Raw genomic sequence first — 17,229 nt, 5'->3', positions numbered from 1 at the left:
TCGTCCAATGTAACCCACTCTTAGAAAACTGGCTCTACCCTGGACATGACACACTGTGAGCACTGGGGTACCAAAAATAGACCTTGTCTAACTCATGAGATGGTGGTTCCATGGTCTACAGAAGACAGGAGAGAACGAAGGAATAAGACGATTGGGAGTAAACCTCCCGGGGTCAGAACAGACATCAACCACTCTCTTCAGGGACTGTCCCTGCACAGGAGCCACAGTTTGATTGATTTGTTTTAGAGGAATTTATGACCTAGGGCATTGTTGAAAACAACAGAACAGTTTGGTAGTGGATGTTAACAGTGGGTTATGGGGTATGATCAGAGAAACAGTGGAAGAGGGCCCTATTGGTATCTCAGTGTTGCCAGGGTAACTGTGACACATCCAAAGCTGTCCCTCCCAGAAGAGCACCGTCAGAGACTTAACTATCAGGGATGGAAAATAGACCTCACTAATGCAATCCAACCATGCATGAAACAAACAACAGAGAAAATCAGTAACAGGCTCCAGGGATGGGGGGGTCACACAAAGAGGTACCATAACATGTTCTCTAAGATATCCACACCCCAATAACAAAATTATTGCCCAGGCGAAAAAGCAGGAAAACAAGACCCAGAAAATAGAACAAAAAGGGAGACAGAAACTATCTGAGAGACAAGACATCAGATTTAACAAAACACGATTTCTAAGTAACCATTATAAAGAAGTTCATGGAACAAAGGAAAAGCATGATTAAAAAGTAAAGGCAGATATGATCAAATAGAGAATATAAGTAGACATAGAAGTTATTAAAAATATTCAAATTGAAATTGTGAAGTTGAAAAGTAAACTGAAATTATTTATAAGAGAGTCTCAACTGGTAGAAAAAAATTAGCAAGATTAACAACTGACTTCTCAGCTAAAAATTTTAAAAAATGAATGCCAGAAAGCAGTGGGATAACATATTTAAAATGCTCAGAAGAAAAAAAAACACAACAGAACAAAAACCTTTTTTTAAAATGATAGATGTAAGCCTGAAAATATTAATTATTCCTTTAAATGTATATTGTTTAAACAATGCAATTTAAAGACAGATTTTGACTGGATAAAAGAGCAAGACCCAACTCTATACTGCCACAAGTAACACATTTTAAATATAAAGACACAATGGTTAAAAATGAAAGGATAGTCCTGGCCAGTTTGCTCAGTGGATAGAGCATCAGCCTGTGGACTGAAGGGTCCCGGGTTTGATTCCAGTCAAGGGCACATGCCCAGGTTGCGGGCTTGATCCCCAGTGGGGGGCATGTAGAAAGCAGCCGATCAATGATTCTCTCCTAACATTGATGTTTCTATCTTTCTCCTTCTCCCTTCCTCTCTAAAATCAATAAAAAATATATTTAAAAAATGAAAGGATAATAAAATATATTCCATGTTAAAACTAGTAAAAATAAATGTGAATAACTCTATTAATATTAATATGTCTATATTAATGCACCTACAAATAGTCCTACAAAATACATAAAGCAAACTTTGATAGGATTTTAAGGGAAAATAAACACTTCTCCAATTACATTTGGAGATTTTAATCTTTCTACTTTTGTTTCAATAATTTATATAACAGGTAGACAGATTTAGCATGGTATAGATATCTTGAACAATACATCAACCAGTTTGACCTGATTGACATTTATAGGCCACTGTTCCTAATGATAGCAAAACACATATTTTCTCAGGTTCATACAGAACATTTAAAGACCATATTCTGGGTCATATAATATGACTCAATAAATTTAAATAGTTTCAATAATAGCACATATATTCTCAGAACATAATGGAATTAGATCAGAATCAATACCAGAAAACTGTCTAGAAGACAATATCAAAATATTTGGAAATTAAAGAAAACATTTCATCTTTATGGATCAAAGAAGAAATAAAAAGGAAAAAAGAAAATTATTTTAACTGAATGAAAATTAAACCTCAAAATCTCACAATGTATTAAATCAGATATGGAATTAACTCAATGACAGAGCCGAAAGATAGGATGCATAACAGTAGTAAAAAGTAAGCTCCTACATATGAACATACATTTATATACATGTGAGATGTTGGTGGGAGGATATCTAGGAAACAGATAAATATTTTCATATGGAGAGTGGAAATATAGATCCTTAGAGAAGCAAAATTAAATTTTCATTGTTTACATTCTATATTGCATGTAAGTGACATTACTTCAGTGTTTCATGGTGTTTGGAAGTTTATTACTTCAATACTCAACATGTAATTGGCTACCCTGACACTGATTTGATTTCTTGAGTTCATATTTTGATGCATTTATCATTGCATGTATTTATGTTTTAGAAAGATGAAATATAAGTGATCTATCTTAAAATGGTAAGAATTAAAACTGACATTTCACTTGGTATTAAAAACCAATATAAACATCAATGTAAAATTTCCTTTTTGAAATAAATATGTGGCCTAATAATTTTAGGTATGAGCTCTATCCAAATTTGTTGTCTTTTTAATGTCTTTCTTGGTAAGTGTGCACTTCAAAATGTATGAACTATAAATCAAAATTTCATTGTGATCTAGTACAATAGGTATTATTTTTTCTAGCATTTAACTGACAGTACATATGCACCACAAGATTTTTTTTAAAGAATTTGCAACTGATATTAAAAAAATAACAATTCTTCTGCTGAAATATATGAAAGTAGGCAGAGATAGTATTGTAACATTTTTTTAAATTAATTAATTGATTTTTTATTGTATAAAGTATTACAAATAGTAGAACATATGTCTCCTTTTTTTCCCTATTGACCTCCCCCCGAAATCCCCACCTCCCAGACACATGCCATCACCCCACTAGTGTCTGTTTCCATTGGTTATGCTTATATGCATGCATACAAGTCATTTGGTTGATCTCTTAACCCCCCACCCTCCCCTGCCTTTCCACTGAAGTTTGACAGTCTGTTTGATGCTTCTTTGTCTGTGTATCTATTTTTGTTCATCAGTTTATTTGACATGCATCTCATCTCACTAAATTGTAAATTTTAATGTTGCAACATATGTTTAATATTGTGAAAAATTTGGCTAAAGATAGAGGATACAGTTAAAACATTTTTCCTCTACCAAGAATTAATCACCACCTCTAATTTTACCAGCTTTCCGTGTTCTTTCAAAATCCATTGCTTCCCTGGACTAATTAATGACCCTTTTAATAATGCTCCAGAATAGAATAGTACTCTCTCCCAAACCACTGAATTCTTTCCCCTCTTAGCTAGGAATGTCATCGCAATGCCTTTGGATATGTCCTCTGCATTCTTTCAATTTATAAAAGTCTATTTCATTTTATAGCAAAATGCGTTTATGATTTCATACATTAAACATACAATCTGGGAGAAGGGGGTCCTACTATAAGGTGACAAGAGATGACCTGGCTTCGGGTGGTGGGCACCTGGTGCAATATACAGATTTTGTAACATAGAAACCCACACCTGAAACCTATATGTTCATGTTGACCAATGTCACCCAATCAATTTAATAAATCAACACACAGCATGTCTTCCTCAAATGTTCATGTAGCTGGCTGACCATCAAAGATTTGTGATTACGTTTTATACTGTAGACTTGTTACTCAGAAGCAGCTGTCTAGCTCAAGACAATCTGGTTACCTAATTCCCTTTGCTTCCAAGTGGGGGGCCCATACAAGTTTTCACAGGTAGTATGTGAACAAAAGTGACATGCATCACTTCTTGGCTGAGGCAGTTAAAACAAATGCAAATCTCTGCACAATTTCTTCTCTCACCTTCCAATTGGATCCTGATACGTAAGGCAAGGACAAGAACCAGTAGCTGTACAATCATAAGATGAAAGCAGGCTGAGTCCCTGAATGACCTCTTAGACCAGTGATGGCGAACCTTTTGAGCTCGGCGTGTCAGCATTTTGAAAAACCCTAACTTAACTCTGGTGCCATGTCACATATAGAAATTTTTTGATCTTTGCAACCATAGTAAAACAAAGATTTATATTTTTGATATTTATTTTATATATTTAAATGCCATTTAACAAAGAAAAATCAACCAAAAAAATGAGTTCGCGTGTCACCTCTGACACGCGAGTCATAGGTTCGCCATCACTGTCTTAGACAGTAGCTTCCATAGATATGGAACACCTTTTTGAACTTTAACAAAGTGAAGAATAAGTATCTGCATATTTTAACCATTGCATATATTTGCCATTGTTTTGTAAAGTAGCTGGTATTATCTTAACTAATACAAATCGTTTTCTCTTCCAATCAAATATGTTTTAACTATTTTTTTAGCAAAAAAAAAGGCCCCTGTACATTGGTAAATGCAAATAGTTGTGTGGAGGAAACGAAGGAGGTTATTATTTAAAACCTATCATTAGAAGTATTAGAAGGTCTGTTCTTAACAGTCAGATAGGATAGTCAGACTTATGCAGTTAAATTATTTTCCAAGGCAATTTGGCTCTTAAAGTAGAAAGTGAGAATTGAAACATTTCAAATTCATGTGCTCTTAACTACAATGTATTTCCTGATTTATCCCATTTCTTTGCAATTCTTGGGGAAGACCCTCTTTATAAAGAGGCATAGAGCCATAAAAAAACAATTTATTGATTTAAATTTATTGATAGAACTTTATTTCACTTTGAATTTAATCACAGACATAAATTCTCTGGATTATCTTTATAAGCTCTCTTTGCTTTCAGGGCACAGCTCGGTTTTAAGATTTGAAAGATGTTTTGGGGAATGGGCAACCAAATATAATACATTTCAAATGATCATAATTGTTATTCAAGTTGGCAGTGCGGGATATGAAAACTCACAGATTTCCTGCAGTGTCTTACCATTTGGAAAGCTTTGACTAGCACACACTAGGCTGAAAAAATGCTTCACAGTACTGTTAGGGATATAAGGTAGCATGGATTATCTGGAATTGCACTTTATCCACCGTTCATACAAAGGGAATAATAAAAATAAATAGGGAATAATAAAAATTAGGATAGGAGAGAGGTAACAATATGTATGTTGAATGGTGTTAGTCAGATTCTTGGCATTTCAAAGGTTTTTGCAAAGCTACAAGTACAACTGTAAGAAATACTGTACTGTAAGAAATACAGTATTACAGCCCTCGCTGGTGTTTCTCAGTGGTTAGAGTATCAGCCCATGTACCAAAGGGTCACAGGTTCCATCCCCAGCCCTGGTGACCCTGGTGACCCTGATGGGGGTGTTTGTGGAAGGGAACCAATCAATGTGTCTCTCACATGGATCTTTCTCTCTCTCTCTCTCTCTCTCTCTCTCTCTCTCTCTCTCTTTTCTCCCCTTCCCTTCCTTCCACTCTCTCTGAAAAATCAATGGAAAAAATATCCTCAGATGAGGATTAACATAAAAGGTAAGCAACAACAACAAAAAGTACAGTATTACAAATATGCAAAGACTGATTCATTAATGACAAAACACCTTCATCTTTTACCCAGAGCTGACCAACTCTTATCCCTATTCCATAAATGAGGAATGGCTGTAAGTAAAGTGATTGCTATTTTATTTTTTAAGTTTATATACATGATTAATGTACTTTTCAAAATAATTACAAAAAAAGAGAAATAATTTTCTGAATTTTATGAGGGCCATTCCCCACCCTTGACCCATAATTGAACTTAACAGATACTATTTAACATAGACAGGGCTCTGTAAAAAAATATTTGAAATAGACATTAGAAGAAATAACACATTCATTTAATAATATTTCATTATGGAAAACTTTAAACATAGTCAAGAGCAGAATTAACTTTCTTGTACTCATGACAGCTTCAAATATTATTAATACTTACCAATCCTGTTTCATCTATTCTGTACCGCAATTTGTGTATGTACCTACTCAATTTCATGTATATATACATATATACTTATTATAGACACACACACGCACACACACACACACACACACACACACACATGTTTTATATAACATCTCCGTAACACCTAAGAAAATAACAAATATTCCTCAATATTACTTAATCCTTATTCAAATTTCCCTCTTTATCTCAAAATTGTCTTTTTCATTTTGTTACTCTACTGTTGTTTTTATTAGGATTCAAAGAACTCTATAAGATGTATTTACTAAGAATGCCTCCTTTATCCTCTAACACTCCCTTTTGACTTTTTCATTCTAACTCTTTTTCGTAGGCCGGTGTAGAAATACATGATATTTAGAGGAAACAGAAAAAGTTTATATCATCGTATTAGAAAGATTTTAGATTACAAAAACTCATTGTAAAAACTCTACATTGAGTTTTTACAAGGCATTGGAAATTTTAGTTTCCTTCCTAACATTTTTAATTTAATGCTCCCATTTCTTTTGATTTACACTGAAAATATTTATATTCCTGTCCAAATACATGGTGGTAAAGATACATTTACCTGTTGTTAGGCAAGGTATCTTATAAGCATGGGGCTTTCTTTCTTTTCCTGTCTTGCACATATTTTTGTTGAGTGAAGTGGAATAAATGGCTTTTGTGGGAAGCTCTGAATTCAGAAGAGCGAAACAGTCTATATTAGGAATAAAGTTTATTTTATTTTTTAACAGCTGTATTGAGAGGTGATTCACATACCATGGAATTCACATATTTAAAGTCCAGTGTAGCTCAGTTGGTTGAGCCTCATCCCTTGCACTGAGGGGTTGCCGGTTTGATTCTGGTCAGGGCACATGCCCAGGTTGCTGGATGGATCCCCATTAGGGGATTGTGCAGGAGGCAGCTGGTCAATGTTTCTCTCTTTCCCTCTCCCTTCCTCTCTTTAAAAATTAATAAAAACATAGATCCAGAGACATAAAAGCATCAAACAGACTGACAAACCTCAGAGGGAAAGCAGGGGAAGGGGATTGTAAGAGATCAATCAAAGGTGCTTGTATGCATGCATATAAGCATAACCAATGGACACACAGTAGTGGGGTGAGGGCCTGTGCTGGGGGGTGGGAGCAGGCTGAGAGAGATCAATGAGGGAAAATGGAGACATATGTAATACTTTCAACAATAACAAATTTAAATGAAAAAAAATGAAGTCTATAACTCAGTGAGTGGTTTTTGGTAAATTTATTGACATGTGCAACCATCACAACAGTCATTCTCATTACCTCAAAAAAATTAATAGTACCCTGTAGTTCTCTTACCACTCCTTCTCCTTTTTCTAATCCCAGCCCAAAGCAAGCACTAATTGACTTTCTCTCTGTATAGATTCCCTTGTTATGGACACTTATATGAATGGAATGATATGAAATGAAGTTATTCGTGTCTGCCTTCTTTCAGTAAGTGTAATGTTTCAAGGTTTATCCATGTTGCAGCATATATCAACATTTTATTTCTTTTTCTGGTAGAATAATATTCTACCACATTTTGTTTATCTGGTCATCTACTGAAGACATTTGGGTTCTACCTTTGGCTACTATGAATAATGCTGCTGTAAATATTAATGTACATGTTTTTGTGTATACATATGTTTTTATTTCCCTTGGATATATACTTAGGGATGGAATTACTGAATCATATGGTAATTTTATGTTTAATAGTTTCAGGAATTACTAAGCTGATTTCCAAAGCACCTGCACCATTTACATTCCCACTAGCAGTGTGTGTGAATTTATTTATTTATTTATTTGTTTGTTTGTTTGTTTATTTATTTATGTTTGGATATTTATAAATAACAATTTTAATATTTGATAATATTCAAATTATTCCAATTGCTTCCAAAATATTATATAGCTGTATTTGAATCAGAATTCCACTTAGATTGACACTGATTTTTTTTATTGTTGATAGTATGACAGATATCTCCCCATCCCCCTACCCCTTGTTCTACCAGCCCCTCCCCACCCCCTGGTCTTCAGTAACCTATTGCCTGTATCCATGGGCTATGTAAGTACACAAGTTCTTTAGTTTATCTCTTCTTGTCCCCCATTGTCCTCAACACTTACCTAACATTTATATTTTTCAATTCCTAGTGGGTTTTCGGGTGGTATAGCACTGTGATTTTGATTTAAATTTTCCTGATGACTAATGATATTAAGCATCTTCTCGTGTAGTTATTGCTTTTTAGGTATATCATTCTTGGAGAAAGGTCTAGTCAGATCATCTGCTCATGTTTCAATAGGGTTATTTTTTTATTATTTTGATAAAATAATTATTTATGTATTCTAGACACAAGCCCCTTATCAGATATATGATTGACAAATAGCTTCTTCAATTCTATTGCTTATCTTTTCACTTACCTGATGACATGTTTTTAAATTTTTATGTTTGTGAATTTTCCTATTTTCTTGAAACCAGGTCAAGTTTGGGAGGAGGGACAGAGGCATGCAATGGGCTGGCCCCACACCCACATGTGGCAGTTAATTTTGCAAGTATAATTTTATTTCATTGTGGTCAAAGAACATGTGTTAAATTATTTTACTACTTTTAAATTTACTGAGGCTTTTTCTATGCGCCATCACTGGTCTAGCATATGGTCCACTTAACAATGCTTCCTGCACACTTGAGAAAAACGTACATTCTGTGGTTGTTGGATGGAGTATTCTACAGATGTCTAGTAGGTCTAGTTGACTTGCAGTGTTGTGCAACTGTTCTGTTTCCTCATTGATCTGTCTAATTGTTAGGCAGCATTAACAATAGGATAGTGAAGTTTCAACTCAGTGCTTAAGTATCTAACTTTTTCTTTAATTCTAACAATCTTGTTTTATGTATTTTGGGACATTGTTGTTAGCTTTATATATATTTACTAAAGGCCCGGTGCACAAAATCCATCCATGCACAGGTGTGGTCCATTGGCCTGGCCGGCCATCAAAGCACGAGTATCTGGCATGGAAGGGCAGGTCCCAGCTGACCTCTGGGCCCTGGGGCAGCACCTGGGCCCCCACTCTCACCCGCCTTGGCCTGGCACTGCCCGTTCACCTGCTCCACCATCCCATTGCAGTCCTGCTCTCTTTGGGGCCTTCACTGCTGCCCCCTGCCAGCGCCACATCACTGACGCCTGCCATGTTCCGCACCACCCCCTGATGGTCAGCACACATCATAGCGAGTGGTTGAACTCCCAGACGAGGGGACAATTTGTATATTTTTCCTTTTTAAACCTTCAACATTTATTTAGTTTAAAATCTATTTGTGGGCTATTTTCAGAATAGCTAATCCAGCTTATTGATGGTTATTATTTGCAAGGTATGTCATTTTAAATCTTTTACTTTCTTTGTTCTTTCATTTTGACATCATATTTAATGGGTATATATTAAGATGATATTTTATCATGCTCATACTCTTTAATTTCATTTTATAATATATTTAGTCCTAATAAAATATTTCTCTGTTATTATTTTTATTTTCCCTTTACTTTATAAAAGTTTAAGATTTTCTAGGACTTATGTATTCATACATACTATGCCAGGATTATCATTTAAAGAATCATCCTGAATTACCAACTGAAGGCTAGGTGAACAGAAGCCATATAACCCAAGGATGTACAGAGAAACCAGGTTGCGATGGGAGGAGGGACAGAGGCATGAAATGGGCTGGCCCCACCCCCACTCCCCATGTGGGTTGAGAATCCAGAGGGAGAGCTCAGCTGCAGAGTTCCCTCTCTGAGGAATGAGGCATCTCCGCACCAAGCTGCCAGGCTCCCCCTCCCAGAGCACCAGTGCTGGGAAGGGGAACCCACATAACATCTGGCTGTGAAAAATCAGCAGGAGTCTGTCCACCCAGGTGAGACAGAAGGCTGCTAGAAACCCAGGCATCCTCTTAAAGGGACAACACACAAACTCTGGCTCACAGACACTCACCGTACGCTCTGGCATAGAGGTACCGGAGTCATACAGAGAAAGACAATTGTGTGGCTTTGGAGCGAGGGCTAGAGAGACAGCCTCCATTGCTAAGGTATTAAGTCCTTGGCTCATGGGCCATGGGCCCCATCTGTCCTGGGTTAAGCACTCCCCCCACATGGCATTAGCCTGGTGAGCTATGCTAGCTCCACCCAGATGAGTTCCTGGGCCCCCTCCTGGGACAACTGGCTATGGCCAGGGCTTTATCAGCAGCAGCCAGCCAGGGCCAGAGTTGCAATCTTCCTAACAAAGCTCCAGAGGAATTCTCGTGTATGATCTCTTCAATGTATTTCTGAATTCAGTTTTCTAATATTGTGTTGAGGACTTTTGCACCTAGTTCATCAGGGATATTGGCCTATAATTTTCTTTTTTTGTCATGCCTTTGTCAGGTTGTGGAATCAGGGCAATCTTAGCCTTGTAAAATGAGCTTGGGAGCGAGCCTTCCTGCTTCTTGAATATTTTTGGAATAGTTTAAGAAGAATAGGTGTTAATTCTTCTTTGAATGTTTGGTAAAATTCACCTGTGAAGCCATCTGGTCCAGGAAAATGATTACTAATTCAAATTCATTAGTTTTAATAGCTCTTTTCAGATATTCTATTTCTTCTTGATTCAGTCCTGGGAGACTGCATGTTTCCAGGAACTTATCCATTTCTTCTAGATTGTCCACTTGTTAGCATATCACTGTTTATAGTATTTTATTATAATCCTTTTTATTGCTGTGATGTCATTTATTTCTCCTCTTTCATTTATAATTCTATTTATTTTGGTTATCTCTCTTTTTTCTTGATGAGTCTGGTTAAATGTTTATCAATCTTGTTTATTTTTTGTTTTATTTTTAAATAATAACCACATAATTGCCAGCATTTCTACAGTGAAAATTTAGTTATTTTTTAATATTTCAATATTATAAGTAATGCAGGTTTAGGCATTTAGCTGAGCATGCTTGTGTGAATAGTTCTTGTGGAATAAATTTCTAGGAATAAAGTAGTTAATTTACAGGTGGCATACATTTGATTCCTGTAAACAATAGATGACAGTGTCTCTCTCTCTATTGTGTAGCATTACTGTCTTTAAAACATACTAGTTAATTCGCTGCTAGTGTTTATTATAGAAGAGCCACTATTTTAAATGTTTCATATGAATTAACTCATAAAATACTCATAACAACCCTATGAAGAGGGTTAAAATACTCATAACAATCCTTTTCCAGATGAGGAGACTGAGGCACAGGGGGAATAATAATTGCAAAGGTCACAGTCATGCATGGCAGAACATGGATTCCAAATCAGGCTGTCTCCAGAGCATTCCTCTTACCTACACTTCCACTAAGCTGCTCACATTCAATCTCACTTTAAAGGCAAATAAAAAGAACCTCATGAGATTAAATAATATATCTAAATTCACACAATGGATGTAGAACCTGGATTCCCATTCTAGTCAGAAGTGGATTAGTTTAAATATAATTCACGCTACCTTATTTTTAAAAATAATTGTATGTATAAAAATCGATACCAACAATCAAGACTATTAAAAAGAAACCTACAAAAATTTTATCAATAATGAACAAACTTAGGGACAATCTTTAATGCTAGTTATCACATAAAATTAACATAAAAATTTCACAACACTAGAAATTTATAAGTATAGTGATACTAATTATGGATATATTAAATTACATTCATATATTTGGGCCAGCTCAGTTACCTCAGTCAGTTATTCATAGATCCATTTCTGTGATCATGCTTTAAGAAGTTAAATACCAACATGTCACCACAGATTTATGCCGCAGGAAAATGTGCAAATATGATTTTGAAAAATGCAAATGAGGCTTCACAATCCATGCCTACCCATAAAGGAAGCTTGATTGTGTCTCTTTTATGCAATACTTTAAAAATATTTTTAGATACATTTTTATAATTTAAAGAGGAAAGGAGAGGGGGAAAGATAAATGGAAACATTAGTGATGAGAGAGGATCATTGATTGGCTGCCTCCTGCATGCTCCCTGCTTGGGATCGAACCCGCAACCCAGACATGTGCCCTGACTAGGAAATAAACCTGGACTTCCTGGTTCATAGGTCAAGGCTCAACCACTGAGCCACACCGGCTGGGCTATGCAACATTTTTGCTTGTTCCCTCTGTGACATTAGATGATATGTAAGTAACTGAGAATTGTTACTTTTTCTCCACATATATGAACCTTTATAATGGGTTAGAAATAATTTTTTGCTTTCCTCTTTTAAAGACATTGATACATTGAGCATATACTTATAGGTATTATATTTTTATAATATATTCAATATATAGTAACATGTGTGCCAATATTCATATATAAACACATATAAATGTATAAAAATATAAATTGGGCAGTGCTTTATTGAGGATTCTTGAAAATGGAATGTTGATCTTTCATTTTCTGAGATCACTGTGCTCTCAGCATGAAGCATCCATTTGCAGGAACATGGCAGGAAAATACCAAGAAAGTTTAAAACTTAAAATGATAACATTGAGTTCCGTGATTCCCCCTATGCATTTTGCTATCTTTTAACATTTTCACACAGCAAATTTAAAAATTTACATTTACTATGAAGAATGAAAACTAAAAACACCACAAAGTGGGGATTTATGGATGTGAATATTCTTGGCAAGTTTCTCACAGCAGTGTGTTGTTCAACAGTGAATATAAGCATTTAGGTCAAACAACGATGGCATAATTAGTAACAACCATTTGTTGGAAACAAGGCTTTGATGAGCCTTCTACATTGCTTATTTATAATTCATTTTCACAGGAAATTACATGTATTTCTGCAACTTATGTTTTTGCGAACTCATACTTGATTCCTAACTTCTGCACAAAACCAAAGGAACTACTCATAGAGCCACAGGGATTGTTGACTATTTTGCTCAGTAACCTGACTTAACCACAAGAAAACGAGGTTGAGATATTATTCTGTTCTGGTATTGGATGGCTATGAAATTATGATAACTAAACTCATAGAGGCCTTTATTTTAATTATGCTCGTCTATTAATTATTTAGTCTCTAATTTTAGACAGCTTTTGCAATTACCTAATAATTTACCCCTATGACTACATAGACAGCTGAGAATCTCATGCATATTTTACACATTTTAGTCTGCTATAATTTAAATATAAAAATGTTACAAGATGAGAACTGAAGCCAACATAATTCCCTGTCCCAGTGTTAATACTGAGATCAAGCTCAAATGTCTTAGCTCCTTCCCTAAGAAATATCCACTCCAGAGAGATAAGACTGAACCAGGGGAGCAGATTACTTGTCAAAACTGATAGCTTGCCCATCAAGAAGTCCTTTCTGCTGTGCTCACCAATCCTAAGGCATTTCATTATCAATTGTTCCAAATCCTAATCGGTTCCCATCTTGCAGGGCATGTCTTATTATCCTCCTTATTCACCCATGGTGAGGCCTTACTGAGACTTGGTCACAGTGAGATTCTCCCTTACGGTAGAAAGTCTAATATATCTAGCTATACCCAACCACTAGGCTTTTCTGGTGGTCTTTTGTGGAGCTCCCTATACCCTTGACCCAGGTTGAGCAATGTGAACATTTCTTACATTTATTTTGTAAATGTTTTTGACATGATTTTATCTGCACAATTTGAGGTAAATTTCAGACGTCATGCCACTTGACTCCTTAATGCTTCCGTGTGTAATTTCTAAGAACCAGGACAGTCTCTGATGTAACCAGGAAACATTTTTCAAAATCAGGAAACTCCACATTATAAAACAGTGTGATTGAATGTACACTCCCTATTGTATATCGGCCTAAAGCAAATTTAAACCCCCATCAGTATTATAGACTGGTATGAGATCTGTTCAAATAGAAGGGTCTGAGTTTTTATCCTAGTCATGAGCTAACAAGTGAGCCTGCCGTTTGTGTGTGTATATAACTTTATCACATTTTTCAAAATCAGGAAACTCCACATTATAAAACAATATGATTGAATGTACACTCCCTATTGTATATCTTGCCTAAAACAAATTTAAACCCCATCAGTATTATAGATATGTATCAGACCTGTTCAAATAGAAGGGTCTGAGTTTTTATGCTAGTCATGAGCTAACAAGTGAGCCTGCCATTTGTGTGTGTATATACCTTTATCTTTATACTGCATATATAAACATATACTATATGTTTATGTGATACACACACACACACACACACACACACACACACACACATGCCTCAGTGTGTAAAGTCCCTGCCTCTGAGTCAGACAAAAACATTTCATTACTCATTGCCAAATCAGCTGCTAGTGCAGCAGCAGCTTACTTCATTTCCTCTAACCCCAATCTGGGAAGTGTAACATGGAGCGGGACAGATTATACCTGCACATGCAATGAGATTCATTACTGGAGAGTGGCCCTGAAATTAGGAAAACTTTAGCTGCATTCCCCTTCAAAGGGAGAGAAGCTTTACATGTGGAATCTCTTGGAAGAAGAGAGGCCTGTATCTTCTCTTCAACATTATTGAAAGCCTAAATTAGTTGAGTTGTTTGCTGGGAAGTTAGTTGAGTTGTTTGCTGGGGTGGGGTTTGGTGTGGGGAAGCGGGGCTTTTAAAAGTGAATATATCACTTCTCTTTCTAGATGTTTCCAAATGAATGACTTACCTTTGAGAAAGCTATGAATAAAAATAGTGGGGACTTCAGAGTTTTTAATATTCAAGGAATGCAGAAATGACAATATTGGGAAAGAGTCTAGGAGGCTTGTTTTGATAAGGCATTTTCCTGGAACGGTGCTGCTTTTACTTAGATTGTGAAGCCTTGCAGTCTGATAAAATTTACGGAGGGATGCCTTCTCCCTCTACCTTGTACCAACCAGCCTTGAATAAGAGAAAACTAAAGGCTTATTTTAACTTTGAGTGAGAGGAATTATCAAACAACTTCAAAATTTATAGGTCTGGATAACAAATACAGCAACAAATTATTTTAATCAACATTCTCAGTTTTCTAAACATTGCTATAAATCAGCTAAACTAAATAATGTGGCAGTTTGTTATTATTGAATTTCATTTTTAAACATCTCAGTTGAAAAAAAAATGGTTTCAAATATAAATAACAAGTTGATCTACACCATAACTCATTGAATAAACTCAGTATTGATTCCTCATAGTTGTAAAATATTTTTAGTTAATATATAAAAAATAGTTCTATAAATAAAATACTATCACTTCTCCTATTTTTTCTATCTTTAGGTAAATTATTTTTGTTAGAAGGAGGCCAAAATAATCAAAATTTAATTGGGATGTATTTTTAGAATGTTGATTCAAAGAATGTTTCAATAAAGTTAGAATAGGCTTTTGGGAAATGAGAGAAGATCCAGAGGTGAGAGGTTATCAAGTATAAAGAGTTTAAATGAAGAAACCAATAAAAGAAAGATATTGAGATCTTTTATAGAGGATCGGAAAATATAGAGACTTGATGCCTTTGAAATAAACAAACCAGGAAAAAAACAATTGGAGGTTTAGAAGCAAGCTGAATTTCTGCCTGAGCAGTGCCTTTGGAGGCCAGAGGCAGTTGAGCTCAATGAATAGGAAGGATTTACTTGGCTTAGTCATCTAGACAGAAAAAGTATCTACGGAAAGAAAAATGCATAAGGAGTACTAATAATAAATTAGAAGGTCTGGTAGGGACTATGTGTGTGTGGTGTGGTGGGTAGGTATGTGTGGGAGTATGACGGTGCAAGTGTGTGGCTTGCATGGCATAGTTTCCTAGAGTTATCATAACAAATTACCATTAAATTGTGTCTTAAAACAGAAAAAATGTATTGTCTCGCAGTTTCTAAGTCTGTAAGTACAAAATTAAGATGTTAACAGGGCTACACTCTCTCTGAAACCAGTATGGGAGAATCTCCCTGGCCTCCTTAAAGGTCCTGGGACTTTGCCTGCAGTTCTCAGCGGTCCTTGGCTCCTGTGTTCAGAATTTTGATCTATGCCCTGGTGGTTACAAGGCATTCTCCCCTCATCTGTCCTCATCTCTTCCTCTCTGCTTATAAGGACATCAGTCGGATTGGTTTAAGCAGCCACCCTATTCCAGTATGACCTTATCTTAGTTATTTATATATTCAACAACCCTATTTCTTTTTTTTCCCTTTTAATAGACTTTTGTTGATTTCAGAGAGGAAGGGAGAGGGAGAGAGAGATAGAAACATCAATGATGAGAGAGAATCATCGATCCGCTGCCTCCTGCATGCCCCCACACTGGGGATCTAGCCAACACTCCACAACCCAGGCATGTGCTCTGACTGGTAATGGAACCGCGGCCTCCTGGTTCATGGGTTGGCGCTTAACCACTGAACCACACCTGCTGGGCAACAACCCTATTTCTAAATAACATCACAATCTGAGGTTCTAGGGTTTAGGGATTTAACATATCTGTTTTGGCGACAAAACTGAACCCATAATATATGGGAAAGTAATATCCATTGATGAGAGGTTCCATCTTCAGTTGCCACTGTCAAAGTAAGCTCATGAGAATGTCTTTATATTCGTAATAAGATATATGGATTTGGTAAGTATGTAGCAATTATTATTTTGAAAATGAACTAATATTTTCTGATATTTTTGTCCTATCAAATACCTCAAAAATACTGATATACAAAATATTCAATGCAGCATTGTATGTGGTAACAAAAAATAAATATACAACATTAAGTAAAATTATAAAATACATTATAGTATCACAAAAATTTTTCATAAAGACAATTTTTATAGTTTAATGTGAAGGGAAAAGAAAGAGAAAAGTTATATACACAACACAATCCTAGAGTTAAAGCTTAAACAATGAATGGAAGGGTACTTTTTCATGCTTTCTTCACTTTATTAATTTTCATTAAAAAGTATAAAGTGTTAATAAAAGGAAATATAAAATAAGTCTTTGTTGTTTAATATAGTTTATTTATTTTGGTTTAGTCAGTAAATTCATTGACTAAAACCTTACCCATGTAGGGTTCTAAAACTTTAGATTAAATCTGGATATTGCAGGTAATTTTTTCTTACACCTCTGATGAAGACTTGTCACTTAACCACAGAACAAAGAGCCAACTGTAATCAACTATGCTTGAATTGGGTGAAAGGATTTGTTTAATGACTAATCACCTGGAACATACATGACTTTCCAAATTATGGCTAAATGTGTCTGGATATAATCTTCACCAAATGAAGGAGAAAAACAAGGAATTGTACTTCCTTTTATAAAATATGTATGCCCACCCTGGCTAGTGCCATTCAGTGGTTAGAGCATCAGCTGTGCATAGAAGGGTTGTGGGTTCATTTCCTGGTCAAGAGCATGTACTTGAGTTGAAGGTGTGATGTGTCTCTCTCACA

The sequence above is a fragment of the Myotis brandtii genome, unplaced genomic scaffold (assembly GCF_000412655.1).
Source record: "Myotis brandtii unplaced genomic scaffold, ASM41265v1 scaffold921, whole genome shotgun sequence".
NCBI classification, from domain to species: Eukaryota; Metazoa; Chordata; class Mammalia; order Chiroptera; family Vespertilionidae; genus Myotis; species Myotis brandtii.
This window is presented reverse-complemented; position numbering follows the sequence as displayed.